General features: G+C 48.0%; 1 long non-coding RNA gene across 7 annotated transcripts in view; it reads right to left on the reverse strand.

The window, feature by feature from the left end:
* Window positions 1–14,642, reverse strand: part of LOC119623598 (uncharacterized) — a 164,544-nt gene that overhangs the window by 47,510 nt on the left and 102,392 nt on the right. For 2 of the 7 annotated variants that reach the window (XR_012092358.1, XR_012092348.1), the window contains exon 8: window positions 8,932–9,038. The exons of the other annotated variants lie outside the window; for them this stretch is intronic. This is a non-coding gene — a long non-coding RNA (uncharacterized lncRNA). Of the gene's footprint in view, window positions 1–8,931; window positions 9,039–14,642 lie in introns of those variants that run through there. 7 annotated transcript variants of the gene reach the window in all.

Raw genomic sequence — 14,642 nt, forward strand, 5'->3', positions numbered from 1 at the left:
TGTCCTACAGAGATGGCTACTTGCCCTCCTAGAAAGAGGGATTTAATTAAAATCCCTGTCTCTCTTCGCCACCACCACAGATCTCACTCCCCTACCCTGTAAGCCAGCAGTTGTTAGGATTAAAGGAAAAGGAGGATCGTTTTAGACCAGCCCCTCCATATCGATCTGAGGCCTGTAACTTTGTCCACTTCCACGGCGGCTGTGTCACCGGATTCCCTATGCCAGCTCTGCGTCTACTCCGGGTCCCAGGCTCTGCACAGACTCCTCCAGCTGCCCATCCAACACACCCATTTCCCCTTCCGCTTTGCAGTTGTCCTTCGATATCCAACTCCCAGCCCTCTGCAAGCCTAGGCCTTCCGATCCAGGCATTCGGGGTGAGCTCAGCCGTGCACTGGAGTCCTTGGCTCAGGTAACCCAGGCCCAAGGCGTTGGCACCAACGATCTACTGGCTATGGTGTCCACACAGCCACTAGCCGCCCCAGCCACACCAGGGCCTGGGAGGGGAGGCAGAGGAAGCTGTGAAGCTGCCAACAGCCATGCGGGGACAGAGGCCCCCGGGATGAGGAGGATGCCATGGAAGGAAATTCTGAGAAAGAGCCCCAGGGCTGAACGGGTCTTACATGCCCAAAGACTACACTGCTGAATTTTCCAGGTTTCTGAACTTAATCGCTGACGCACACAGCACGTGTTTCCTGAGTGCTAACCCCGCGTGGCATTGGATACGGCAATAAAGCAGGACCCCACCTTCCCCTTCCTCGCCCCCTCCCCCAACACATACACAGGGCCTCCGTCCTGGCGGGAAATCAGGCCTGGGCGCCCAGCTGGCACCGTGAACCTGGGAAGGGGGCCATCTCAGACGGACAGTGGCTGCAGTCTTGCCAAAGCCCAGCAGTCACCTGCACTGCCACAGCCAGGCTGAGTCCGGATCAACTGCACAGAAACCTGACCCTCTCAAGGGCACGCCTGAGCACATTAGGGACAGACACCGTCTCCTGCTTATCTCCAACACTTTCTCTGCATGTCTAGTTACAAACGGACGACGCAGTCTCGGAAGCATAGCTGTGACTCTGGAGACAGATCCCAGGCCTCCCCCTGCTTCTCTCCGTGGTGCCATTGATGGGGAGGGGCCGGTATGGCCGCGAGGCTGCATACCCTCAGCCACCCTGCCACTGAGACGCGGGCCTTCGACGGTTGCTTCTGCCAAAGAACCCTGCTGCGTCTTGGAGCACAACATGATGGCCGGGAAGCTCCACCCGGAGAAACAGCGATGCTTCTCCCCAGAGCCAACGGAGGGCACCCCCCACCCTGCATCCAGCAGCTTACTTACATTCTGGAAAACAGCTGAATTAATGGGGAACACTAAAATGAAAAGGTCACGCAAGAAAATTTAGAAGGCTGTGTGAAGTCTCAGGAGGTCCAAGGTTTCTGAACCAAGACTGTTGCGGTCAACGAGCTGACAGGGAAAGTTTCCACAAGGGCCTTCAACAAGTAACGCTCAGCAGGGAGGAGCCACGTTCTGGGCAGAACCTCAGAGCCAGAACCTCAGATACCACAAAGTCACATCGGAGCCAACAGCAACTGAAATACAGCGCTCTCCTAAGATGTGTGCGTCACCTGTAGGAAGTTACTGGACATTAAGATGGTGGAAGAAAAGGATAAGGTTAGAAACAAATTTCAAGTAATTTCTGTATACAAAAAAATTCTACATCCACTGGCTTTCTTTCTGGGAGTAACAACTTTTACATGAGATGCACATCCCAGTTGGAAGGAGTTTGGGTTTTCCATGGGCAGAGACAAGGGTTCTCCAGGAAACGTGAACCCTTTCTCACTCACTGAGCAGCATGCCCTCAGGCCATCCTGGCCTCCCTGATCACCTCCCTGCTCTGCCTCCAGCCAGCTCCTTCCAGCACTCACCCCGCTGCTCCCAGAGCCTGCACTGGCCCAGGATCTCCTCTTCTGCTGCTGTTAATCTTCCACTTTAGGGCAAATAAGTTGGAAACTAGAAAGTTATAAGACCCCTGGCTTTTTAAAAATTTGTTTTCTGAGAAAACAAAGAATACTAATTCTACTTCCATGGTTTAATATGTTGCCCCCATCTGCATGTTGATGGATATGTGTTTTTATATATATTTTAATCAATACTTATAAAAACATGCACTGTTGGCTACATTCAGTTTAATTACATTTGATGTAAGAAGTTTTAATTTCAGTGAATTCAGACACTCAAAATTTAAGCCCTCTGACATCTATGAATCAAATGGAAAAATGACAGGTAGATATTACAAAAATCAAGAGAAGTGTTTAATATAAATCCTAGACTTTTAGATATTTCCACAAATGTAATGTATACATTAGTACACAACCTTGAGCATTTTCACAACTCTTTGAACTCAAATTCCATTCTTAACTTTTATAGATAAATCGACATCCATATGTGATTTTAAATAGCTCAAACATCAGCTCTTAAAAACAACCAGAAATGCTGCGGGGAAATCCCACTGAGCAGCAAATAATGAAACTGCAGCCAACAACCCAGGTACCTCCCCTGAGGCATCTGGAACTTGAGGATTACGAGCAGCCTTTGGTTTCTGAGGCGCCCAAGAGTGAGGACTCCCAACTCCCCAAGTCTAAGAAGGCCTCAGCGATAAGGACAACTGATCAAAAAGTCATCCCTGCCAGCTCCCTGCCACGGGCTCCTCCTTGCCTACCCTCAGCCACGTGCTTACAAGATCTCACTTCCTCTCTGTCCCGCAAAGCCTGACTCCTGATTCCAGCCCTACTGCTTTCTGGGATGTGGCCATGGACGTCAACTGCACCTGTAAGGGGAGAAGCTGGTCAGGATATAGGATCCTGGCCATCCTGGCAGCGCTCAAGCTGATACTGTCACTTTGTAGTGAGTTACTGACTGCAAAGGTTTAACTTTGAATAATTTAGATATGTGTATTCTAACAGGGAAATTCTGAACGTAGAACACAGGCCACACCCTCACACAGATGCTGTCTGGCCAGTACTCTTTTGTTTGCCTTTTCAATAGACGTTTTTAAAAGCAATTTTCGGTTCATAGCAAAATCAAGAGGAAAGTACAGAGAGTCCTCAGGTATCTCCTTTCCCAGCACAGGCTCAGCCTCCATCATTCTCCTGCCCTCGCCAGACCAGCATGCCTGTACGACCGACAGACCCGCATCAACATGGCACCACCACCCACAGTCCACAGCTCACACGAGGACTCGGCCTGCTGCTGCTCACTCTGTGGGTTTCACAGACGTGGAACGGCATTGATCTCTCATGAAAGCCCCACCTGGAGTTGTTTCCCACCCTCCACATCCCCTATGCTCCTCCCATTCATCTCTCCCTTCCCCAACCCCTGGCAGCCGCTGACTGTTTGACTGTCTCCACAGCTTTGCCTGTTCCAGACTGTGCTGTGGTTGGACTCAGACAGCAGGCAGCCTGTCCAGGTTGGAGACTCACTTAGCAACATGTGTTTAAGATCCTTCCGTGTCTTTTCATGGCTTAGGGGTCCAGTTCTTTTTAGTGCTGAATAATATCCCAGTATCTGACATACCACAGTTTATCCATTCACCTACGAAGGGCATCTTGGTTGCTTTCCAGTTTTGGCAATTACAAAGCTGCTGTCAACATCTGTGTGCACATTTCCGCATGGAAGTAAACTTTCAGCTCCTCTGAGTAAACGTCCAGGACTGTGATTGCTCCTGTGGTCGGAGAGCTTAGTTCCAAGGAAAACCACCACGCTGCCTCCCACAGCCGCTGCCCCACTTCCCCCAGAGATAAGTGAGGGTCCTGATGCTCACACACCCACCAGCACATGGTGGTGTCGGAGTTCGCATTTTGGTCAGGCTGATGGGTGTACTCTGACGCCTCACCCTATGACATAAGACGTGGGCCATCTGTTCATGTGTAGATTTGCCATCTGTGAATCTTTTTTGTTGGGGTATCTGTCCAGGTCTTTAGTCCATTTTTAATCAGGTTATTCATTTTCTTGTTGAGTTTTGAGAGTTCCTTGCATGGTTTGGATAACAGCCTTTATCAGATGAGTCTTTTACAGATATGTTCTCCGCGTCTGTGGCCTGCCCTCTCATGCTCCTGAGACACTATTTTTGTTATTATTAAAAACACTTTAGACAGAAGATGGACCTCCCAGCCCACCACGGTTCTTATTTTGGCCGTGGTCACCATCCTCCCAGCCCTGGTTCCCACCTTTCCACGATCTGCTTGTCCTATGGGTGTCAATCCATACTAAGTCCCTAACATATCTCCAATGATGGCAACGTCAAAGCAGGCAGTTTGCAGGTAGGAAGGAGCTGATGGAGGCCGACATCATCTAAGATTTTGTGGCAGTTACTTTGATAAATTATCCCTCCTGCTATGAAGAGTAAGGTTTGGCTTTTTTGTTTTTTTTTTTTTTTTTTTTTGAGTCGGAGTCTCCTGTGTCACCCAGGCCAGAGTGCAGTATTAAAATCATGGCTCATCGCGGCCTTGACCTTCTGGCTTAAGCAATCCTCCCGCCTCAGCCTTCCAAGTAGCTGGGACCCACAGGCGAGTTTGATTTCTTTGCTAACGAATTCCTAATTCACCTCGCAGCCGGCCTGTCAGGGCCATATGCCCGGACGTCCACCTTGCCAACCGGCCGTGTGGTCTCTAAGGTGGGTGCACTCCGGTTGCCCGGGCTCTGCACGCGATGCTGAGTCTCCAAGTCTGCCGCTGTAAAAGGGACTGACAGCCCAGAGGGTCTCGACGTGCCACCGTGAGCCGGACTTTATTCCACAGGGTGACTCTGCTTCCCGTGACGAGATGCAGCACGTGAGCACAGATCAAAGGGTATCAGTAACTAACCCATTCCCCTGGTACTAAGCAGAGGACCAAGAGTTTAGTTCCTTACTTATTTGCTACCAGCTTGATTCAAAACAGCTTCCTGGGACTCTGGGGGCAAACATCTCTAACTGGTGAGAATTCTGGCTTTAGTAACAGAAGAATCACCTAATGCCCATTTTGTAACTGTTGTTCTCATCAGAACTTGAGGTCAAAGGGTAAAATAAAAGGGGGGCCAAGATCTTGACACCCCAGTTTGCACAAGGCTAACCAGCGTGCTTGAGGGGGTGAAAGGAGTAGGATTTTTAAAGTGCTGAGTTTTAAAAACATGGCTGTAGGCTGGGTGCACTGCCTCACGTATATAAGCCCAGCACTTTGGGAGGCCGAGGTGGGAGGATTGCTTGAGGCCACGAGTTCAAGACTGGCTTGAGTAACAGCAATATCCTATCTCTTTAAAAAGAAAAAAAAGTTAATAAAATAGTAATAAAAAGGTTAATACAATAAATTACTATATCAACACGGCAACCCCTGCTGTCAGACGAGGTGCACTCTCTGTGGCTACGATGAGGTCCGGAGAGAAATGTAACCGGCATCATAGGGAAGGTGGACCCCAAAGCTCCACGGCGCTACTCCTGTACAGTCTGTTAACCAGCATGAAGACTCCTCCACAATCAGAAGCCTGGTTTAGAGGAACGCTGCCCACGGGACCTGGGTGGACTCCAGACGCTGGCTGACCAGACAGCCCCACCCTGGGACCCTGCTGGCAGCCCCGACTGGACAGAATGACCTCGTGGGTGTCCTTTCCCGCCACAAGCTGCAGACCCTGAGCCAGTCCTGGCTGTGACTGAGGCTGCGCATAAACGTCGGCGCCCAACAGCTCACCTTTGTACATGACACGCCCAGTCAACCTCATTTAAAATGTTACGCTTGCCCCAAGGCGAACATGGATGTTACAGGTTAACTCACTGCATGTGTGCTAGACTTTCCCTATAGGTGTTCAGACATTGCACGAACCGGATGAACAAACCCCACTTTCCCTGTAAACGTTCCGACATTCCATGAGCCCGATGAACACACACAGCCAACAAACCCCGGAACGTGTAACACCGCGGCCTCCTCCCCTCCTGAGGGGCGCGTGCTTACAGCTCCCCCGAGACCACATTTCCCAAAGCACAGAGTGTTCCTCTGAAAAGAAAACCTCCTTTTTCCTTCCTCTGTACATCTCGTGGTCATGTTAACAACTATTGCTACAAATGCAGAGAAACGAGGTATCATCCGTGCCGGTCACCGAATTCCTAGCACCAAAGCTTCAGGGCCCCCCAGTCTGAAGGAAGCTTCTATCACCCTAAAGCCAACTCTGGAGATGAAGGCCGAACTGGGGAAAGGTTGTGTCACCCGCAAATCCACACCACGGGGCCCTCTGCAGTTGTGTGTCAGGAACTCTTGACCGGTCCTGGGGTTTGGGGAGATCAGGATGCAAGCCGATACTGTACGCTCTGCCACGGGACAGTGAAGTCTGCGAAACCTCAGAGGAACACAGAGACAAATGGCTGTACAAGTCCCACAGGCCGAGCCTCGATGGGCACCAGTGTCAAGAACACAGACACGCCAGGAGGGGCAGCTGATGCAGGCAACGCCTGCAACCCCAGCACGCGGCAGCGTACGAGAGTGGGGGTCTCTGGCCAGGCTCCACCACAACTGCCATATTCTGTAGTAAAATTTTAATCATAGGTTGTAACTAGTTATAACTCTAACTTGTTTTACAGATAAACAGAACACAGGGTACCAACAGACTCCAAAGTACTTCGCCTAGAACCAAGTCTAGAATGCAGATGGCTGCTGCTCCAAGTGTGATGAGTCCCCTGTAGTGCCATAAATCCTAGATCTAGGTGACTAAGTGCTCTGCCTAAACCAGATGGCACCCTGAGGCTCTGAGGGTACCCTCTCTCCCCAGGCCAGTCCATCAGCCCCAGCAGAAGCTTCTAGAGTAAGAAACTGTGGATTTGTATTGGACAGATGTAAACCAGGCAAAATCACAGGGACTCATCCTGGAAGCCCATCCGTTTACCCACTCATGCCCTAGAGAGCCCTGCCCCCATCTCCACATCCGCAATCACGCTGAACCACAAGAACTGGCTTCTAGGCCCTCAAGCCACTCCCTTTCGCCCCCGGAACAGACCCTTCTAAAACCGTGAGGCCCAGAGTAGCCTTAACAGGTGGTCCCAGCAGAACTGGCCTCTACATGAATTGATACTTTGTGTCTGGGGGGTGGTGGTTCTTGTTCTGTCACTCAGGCACAGTGCACCATAAACACAGTGGTGCTATCATGGTTCACTGCAGCCTCAACCTGCCAGGCTTGGGTGATCCTCCAGCCTCAGCTTCCCGAGCACCTGGGACCACAGGTGCACATCACCACTCCTATTTAATTTTTTGTAGAGTCAGGGTCTTGCTATGTTGCCCAGGCTGGTCTCGAATCCCTGGGTTCAAAAGTGAACTGCCCACCTCAGCCTCCCAAGGTGCTGGGATGACAGGTGTGAGCCACTATGCCCAGCCTAGAATTGTTTTTTCTTAAACCTGAGTTTGACACATGAACCCCACTTACATAGATATCAGCACACTCTCACAGCTCAAGGGTTTTTCTGAATCCCGATTCTGTCTGTTCAAAGGTCAATATCTAAGATAGGGTCAGAACTGACCCTCCCTCTGTGAAGCCTAAGGGCAAATGCAGCAGCATCTCAGTGTATGAGGAGACAAAGTAAGAAGGGTGGAAAATACACACTGAAATTCTAGTGTTAGAATCATAATCACCAACACTTTCAGAGGCAATCTGCTTTCCAAAACATGTAGCTGCTGGATTAACTTCAAAGTCACCGATTCCACAGGCAGGAGCTCAGAGGGGCACAGCTTTCTAAGGCCGCACAGCCCAGGGCAGAGTAACAGCCTCGGGGCAAAGCAAACTAAACAAAGGCTTGGTTCTCTCACAGATGAAGGTGCTCAAGTCCTTCCAAATAGATTCTTCTTCTAAGTAAGTTAGATGCCTCCTACAACACTGTTTAGAGTGCCAGTGTGTTCAGAAACATGAAGTTGAAAATACATCTCAGGACCCCAAAATCACTAAGCTAAAGGGACCTCAACGTAAGGAACAGCTTAGGGCAAACCTACCTCCCATGCTTTTCTGAACAGAGACAGATACTGGGGGAGAAAAAAACAAGCCATGTACCTCCCTCACAATCGATCCACAAGGAAATTCCTCATGACAGAGGAGAGAACCCAAAGTCACCATCTGCACACGGAGATAAATGCGGATCTGACTGCTTCCTCTGGAAAGGTACACCAGAAACGCATTTGTCTGATCTACCTGTGACCTGGAAACCCCTCCCAGCTTCGAGCCGTCCCTCCCTTCCTGGACCAAACCAACGTACATCTCACATATATTGTTGTCTCACATCTCCCTAAGATGTGTAAGACCAAGTTGTGCCCCAAACACCTTGGGCACATGTCCAGGACCTCCTGAGGCTGTCGCAGTGTGTCCTCAACCCCGCCTGAGGCTGTGTCTTTAACCTTGGGAAAAGGAACTCTCTATGGGCCGAGAACCGTCTCAGAGATCCTTCTGGTTTACAGGAAGCATTCTCTCCTGCGAGTATAACGATGAAATCATGTGGAATTACAAAGTGCCACTTTAGTAAAGGCCAAAGGAATTAGGGTTCAATGTGCTTAAAAAACAAACAAAAACAAGTAACGTTCTGTCAATGGACCATGAAGCCCACACCCCCTTTTGCAGTGAAGATGTCAACTGGGACGAGAGGCCCCTCCTGCAGATGCAGCAAAGGCTACCCTCTGACCCCACTTCCCAGAGTCTAGGTTCCCACTGCTCAGGGAAAAGCAATCCCGGCTTCACGGGGCTCAGGCCTCCAAACCCAACTCCCACCCATGCTGGAGAATCACCCCAGGGACTAGCGAAATGGCAGGTGCAACTCTCACCTCATCCCCTTAAAGGGGAAAAGGCACCTTCCTGCTCCTCTTCCTGCTGGTGGGAACAGGGGCAGGAGCTGGAGGGGCAGGAGCTGAAGGGGCAGGAGTCGGGCAGCAGGAGGGAAGCAGCCTGGGTCCCTGCTCGTCACAGATGGCAAATGCCAACCATCCCCGACCTTCACTTTGAAAAGAAATCCTTCTCTTTTGTCAGGTCCCTGGTTAGAAGTTTGCACCCATTCCTTAAAAACAAAACAAAAACAAAAACAAACATGAAAAAAAACTCAGATACAAAATGGGTGTTTTGCTGACAATATTTCAATTATCTGGAGGCCTTGGGTCAAATGACGGCAAAACAGGAATCTGAACACTGTTATTCAGGAAACTATCTTCCACAGCCCCATCTACCCTCCCAGGCTGTCACCTTATGGTGTTTGTCTGCTAGATGATTAACAATAACTGCTCTGAAAAACTAGGTGTACAGAACAGACAAAAGTCAGCTCGGGTTGAGGGGAAGCAGGATAAGACCCCCTTCCCCGCAGGACGGTGGAGGAGGAACCTTCAGCACCTGGGTTTTCAGGATGCTGGATCTCTGAGAGCATCTCTCACAGCTCAAGTACGCCAGACCCTCCTCTGACACAGCCTATTCAGGCGAAGGTGGCATCTGCCCTAGAGATCCACAGCCCTGCGCGGGGCTCAACTGGAGCTGAACTTTCCTCCCTTGGTAAGAGTCAGGGCCAGGGGTGGGGGGAGAGGAGAGAAGTAGCAGGCCTGAGGGGCACTGTGGAAACTCCATGCCACGCTAACTCTCGTCTGATGTGCTCCGGCCAAAGCCACGCTTCTCGGAGGGCATTTCACTTCACACATCTGGAAGTCTCCCCACAGAACAGATCCTTCCCCAGGAGGCAGACACTTGGCTGTAACACGGGGTAATGAGGGGTGCGCCTTCGTGCCCATTCTGTAATGTTTCCTGTTACCTATTTTACCTTAAGCTACAAATGATTCCTGTTTACACGGGACACAGTGACACACACAGCAAAACACATGAGATTCAGTGTGATCCCACACCTGTCACTGCTGACCTCAATTTCTTTGTTTGTTTTGCTTCTAGAGTTTGTACTCTCTCCCGGGGTTCCAGGCCTGTGGATTCAACCAATCATAGATCAAGAATATTTTTTAATGTGTTTGTACTAAGCATTCAGAATTTATTATTCATTAAACAACTACTCCCATGGCATGTCCATGGCATAGCTGATACCAGCAACCCTGACATGACTGTCTGCAGGAGGATGTGCGTATGTCATATGCAAACACCATGCCATTTTAGAGCAGGGACCTCAACACCCACAGACCTCGGATGCCATAGGCAGTCCTGCAGCCCACCCCCATGGGCACTGTGGAATGGCTGTAATAGAAAATGTGGAGGTTTTAAATAGTTATGTACTAAATCTAATCTTTTGTTAAGAAATTACTGTGCATCATGTGTATTATTTGGAAGTCCTTCATGGCCCAGAGACTTGACATGATCTTTTTGTCCACTGATCTAGTCATTTCGGTAAGCTTATTGAACACAAATCAATTTTACAATTAAATTCTTACAGGAATCACACTCTATCTGTAAGCTGCTTTGGTTTTTAAAGGGAAATAACCAATAGTTTTGCAAACCAGCTATATCATAGAATAACAGGACAAAGCAGCCCCATGACATGCAAAAACAGGAGGTTTTAAAGCTAACTAGTGTAAAACACGTTACAAAACCGTAAATATGAAAACGTTTTACACCACAACAGATATTCTAGAAAAAACAAGATATTCAAAAAAAGCCTTTGCAGAAAAGCACTTTCCCCTTCATTTTTCACATGGTTTCCAGAAGCTTGTGTTGGACAATGACCATGAACCAGAAGTAGCGTCCGCTGCAACTACTGCTACCGCAACACAGAATATTAAGGCAAAAAAAGAGAACACATTGATGAGAACAGGTAGAGTGTTATACAAATGAGTGTGTTCTAAAGTCAACAATGTTCAAATTCTAGGTCTCCCGCAGACACTAGATGGTAACCGCCAAAGCTTATGTACTTGACAACGTTCAAGGAGACCAATTTCAGAGCTGTCACAAGGCAGCACCATCCTCATGCGATTATCTCAGGTAGGTTTGAGGACAAGTGCCCCCGGTACAGCAGGAAAGCTGCCCAGTCCAGCACTTCCTGAGGTCACAGACCTTCGCCTTCCCATGTCTTCAATAGTTCCTTTACACTGGGAACCAGACAGCAACAAATAAAACACTTCCTTAAATCTCAAGACAGTCTTTAGAGCTCTTTTCCTTGCCCCTTCTCTTACTGAAAAAGCCTATTTTGTAAGCAATCTGTATTGCTTACCAGAGCTGGGGCGGAAAGAGAGCTAGTGTTTGGTAGATCGAGTTTCAAGCGTGGGGAGACCAGGAAGTTCTGGAGATGGATGGCGGTGACCGCGGCACAACAGTGTGAACACACTTAATGCCACCAAACCATACACTTAGAGTGCTATGTAATTTTACCACAATCAAAAGACTAACTGAGAAAAGCCATCTATAATTACTGTCACTTCTAATATCTTACATCCCGTAAGTTTCATTTGCTTTTGGAAATCCTCAGAGTAATCATGAAAAACTAATACCCTGTCATCTCTGAAACGCAGGCAAAGTCGTTCAAGGGTTTTGATTATAGGAAAGTAGCTGGAAAGCAAAGTGTCCGTTAGACACGGCAGCCGTGGTAGGACAAACACATGGTAGGAAGGTGGTGGTCATGCTACACACAGATGGGAAGGGTTTGGGGAGCCACAGCACCCGAAGCTCGGGAGGCACCTAGGCAGGAGCTGAGAATGAACCAAACATGTTCGATCACGCAACATTCACGGACCCTGAGTCCAGCCACCGCCGCTGACATCCACTGTGGCCGGGGTGTCCTCTGCCACAGAGCTACACGCCCTGCCGAGGATACTGTACAGATTAAATGTTGAAGCACAGACACGCTCAGGTCCAGCTGTTCAGATAGAAGCAAACACAACACATTTCCCAGACACCAGCAGCAAGACTCTCCACCTGACTGCGTTCGGAATAACGATCTTCTTTGCCAGGGCTGAGCCATGCTTCCCTCTTACCTGTCCTCTGCCTTCACCAGCTTCGTGCGTGTTTCCGGGCAACTGTTTGTGCAGGTGCTATCACTTTTTTCCACAGCAAGAATATACACAGACACCACACAGAAATGGGCAACCTCGTTAGGAGCTGTGCAGGGACATCTAACTCATCAGATGTGCCAAATTCCTGTTGCCATGGAAATTAAACTAGCTAAACTAACGTTGCTATGACCTCGTCTCTTACTGCACCACTAAAGATCATCCGGGTAAGAGGAATGTGCCTCTGCATAGCATTCAGCTCACGTTTACGTGTCGGTATTCCCTGAATATGGTTATGTGAGATAGAAATCAGTAAGATGGGGTGTAACATCTCGTATAGGATCGTTGTGTCTCCTAGGCTCAAACACTTCCTTTAAGATCCTCAGAAAATGAAGTTTAACTCTGGGGACGTGAGTTACATAGTAACTTGTTTTGGATACTGTCTCTTTCACAATCCAAATATCAACACCAAAGAAGTTCTTGAGTTCCTTTTGAAATTGAAAGGAATTTACAAATCATAAAAGCCCCAATATTAAAGGATACAATTCAGTCTTTTTAGCATATTCTCAAAGCTGCACATCAACCACTAGTATGTAATTCTGGGACTTTTTCACCACGGGCCAAAGAAACCTTGAACCCATTAAGAGTCAGCACCTGCTCCTTCCTTCCGCCAGCACCTGGAAGTCGCCAGCCGACTTCCGTTTCTCTGGATTTGCCCATTCTGGACACCTGTTGTGAGGAGAATCGTATAGTGCGTGACCTTCGGTGCTGACATCTTTCACGTCCAAGGTGAGTGGAATCTCACAGTGAGTGACCTGTCGACAGATACCTGGACTGTTTCTATTACTACGAATAATGCTGCTATGAAGATTCTTGCAAAATATTTTCAATTTTCTTGGGCATATGCCTAGGAGTGAAATTGCTGGGTTGTACGGTGATTTCATGCTCAACTTTTCTGAGGAACTGCCAGACTTTTCCAAATCAACTGTACCATTTTACTTCCCCTCCCACTAGCAATATATCAAGATTTCACTTTTCCCAAATTCACCTCCATGTCACTGTCCAATACTGGGGTTTTATCCATCCCGGTGGTTGTGAAGTGGTATTTCACGGTGGTTTTGATTTCCATTTCTAAGATGATGAATTCTGCTAAACATCTCATGTGCTTTTTAAGGCATTTATATGTCTTTCTTTGGAGAATGTCTATTCAAATCCTTTGTCCATTTTTAAATTGGATTTTTACTAAGAGCTTTTAAATATATTCATGATATCAGGTCCTTATCGTGATAATCTATCCTGTTCTGTGGGTTGTCTTTTTACTTTAATAGTATCCTCTGAAATGAACATTTTAAATTTTGATACCATCTTTTTCCCTTCAGTTGCTTGTTATAGCTTTAAACGTCTCAGCCAAGGAAACATTACCTGATCCAACGTAGCGGTTTCACCACGATTCTTCCCTAAAGGTGTCATGGGCTGAACTGTCCCCCCTCTCAAGATTCCCTTGTTAAAGTCACAACCCCGGAAACTCAAAATATCACTGTATTTAGATACAGGTCTTTAACTTGGAAATTTAGGTCACCTAAGATCTTAAGAGTAGGCCCTGATCCAGTGTGACTGGTATTCTTTTGAGAGAATTTAGACACAGTCCTCAGTGCTGCACGCACATAAGAGAAACCTGTGAGGACACAGAGAGGATGCCGTCTACACAGCATGGAGTAAGGCCCCAGAGGATCCAAACCTGCCTGCACCTTGATCCCAGGCTGCTCATGCTTGTAATCTCAGCACTTTGGGAGGCAGAGGCAGGCGGATCATTTGAGGTCAGGAGTTCGAGACCGGCCTGGCCAACATGGTGAAACTCCGTCCCTACTAAAATACAAAAATTAGCCTGGCATGGTGCTTAACACCTGTAGTACCAGCTACTAGGGAGGCTGAGGCAGGAGAATCGCTTGAACTCAGGAGGCAGAGGTTGAAGTGAGCTGAGGTCACACCACTGCACTCCAGCCTGGGTGGCAGAGTAAGAATCCGTCTCAAAAAAAAAAAAAAAAAAAAAGGTAACAATTTAGTTTATTTTACAACGATAAAGTCATTACATCTTAACACAGTCTTCAAGAAGAAACCATTTTCCCAAATAAGTAGCAGCGTGGCAACAGTTTGTGCTGCTGTGAAAACACCTAACATCTCTGCACCTCAGACAGCAGGGTTCTCATGCCTGCATCTGCATTCAGTGGGCTGCAGAGCCGTGGCTCAAGTTTATGAAGGAAGTCCGACCCCATGCTGATATACAAGTAGGAAGCAGTATTTTCAATGTGTTTTCAGATCATTTTAGGTATTCTCTGCTGCAAAATGTAATAAGTGGCACTTCCGCACAGGCTGTCTGCAACGCAGAGTCTGTGCTCTGGTCGACGGGCCTTTCTGCCCCAATTCCTTCTGAGTCAACTGGTCCATCCTACACTTGAATGACTTTTACCAGCACACGATTTTGTAATCACACATTGGTTAGAAAACACTGGTTCAGAATTATGAGCAACTTCCACATTTCGTTCTATATCAAAAAACAAACAAACAAACAAAAACACATCAATATCACCATTGGTCACATGAGAAAGTGGTGGACACAAGATTTTTATATTTTAATACTCATTGGAAAGCTCAAATGTCTATCATTGGGAATAATGTAAGGAACTTTCCTTGAGATG

This window comes from Chlorocebus sabaeus, unplaced genomic scaffold, assembly GCF_047675955.1.
Source record: "Chlorocebus sabaeus isolate Y175 unplaced genomic scaffold, mChlSab1.0.hap1 unalloc_scaffold_279, whole genome shotgun sequence".
NCBI lineage: Eukaryota > Metazoa > Chordata > Mammalia > Primates > Cercopithecidae > Chlorocebus > Chlorocebus sabaeus.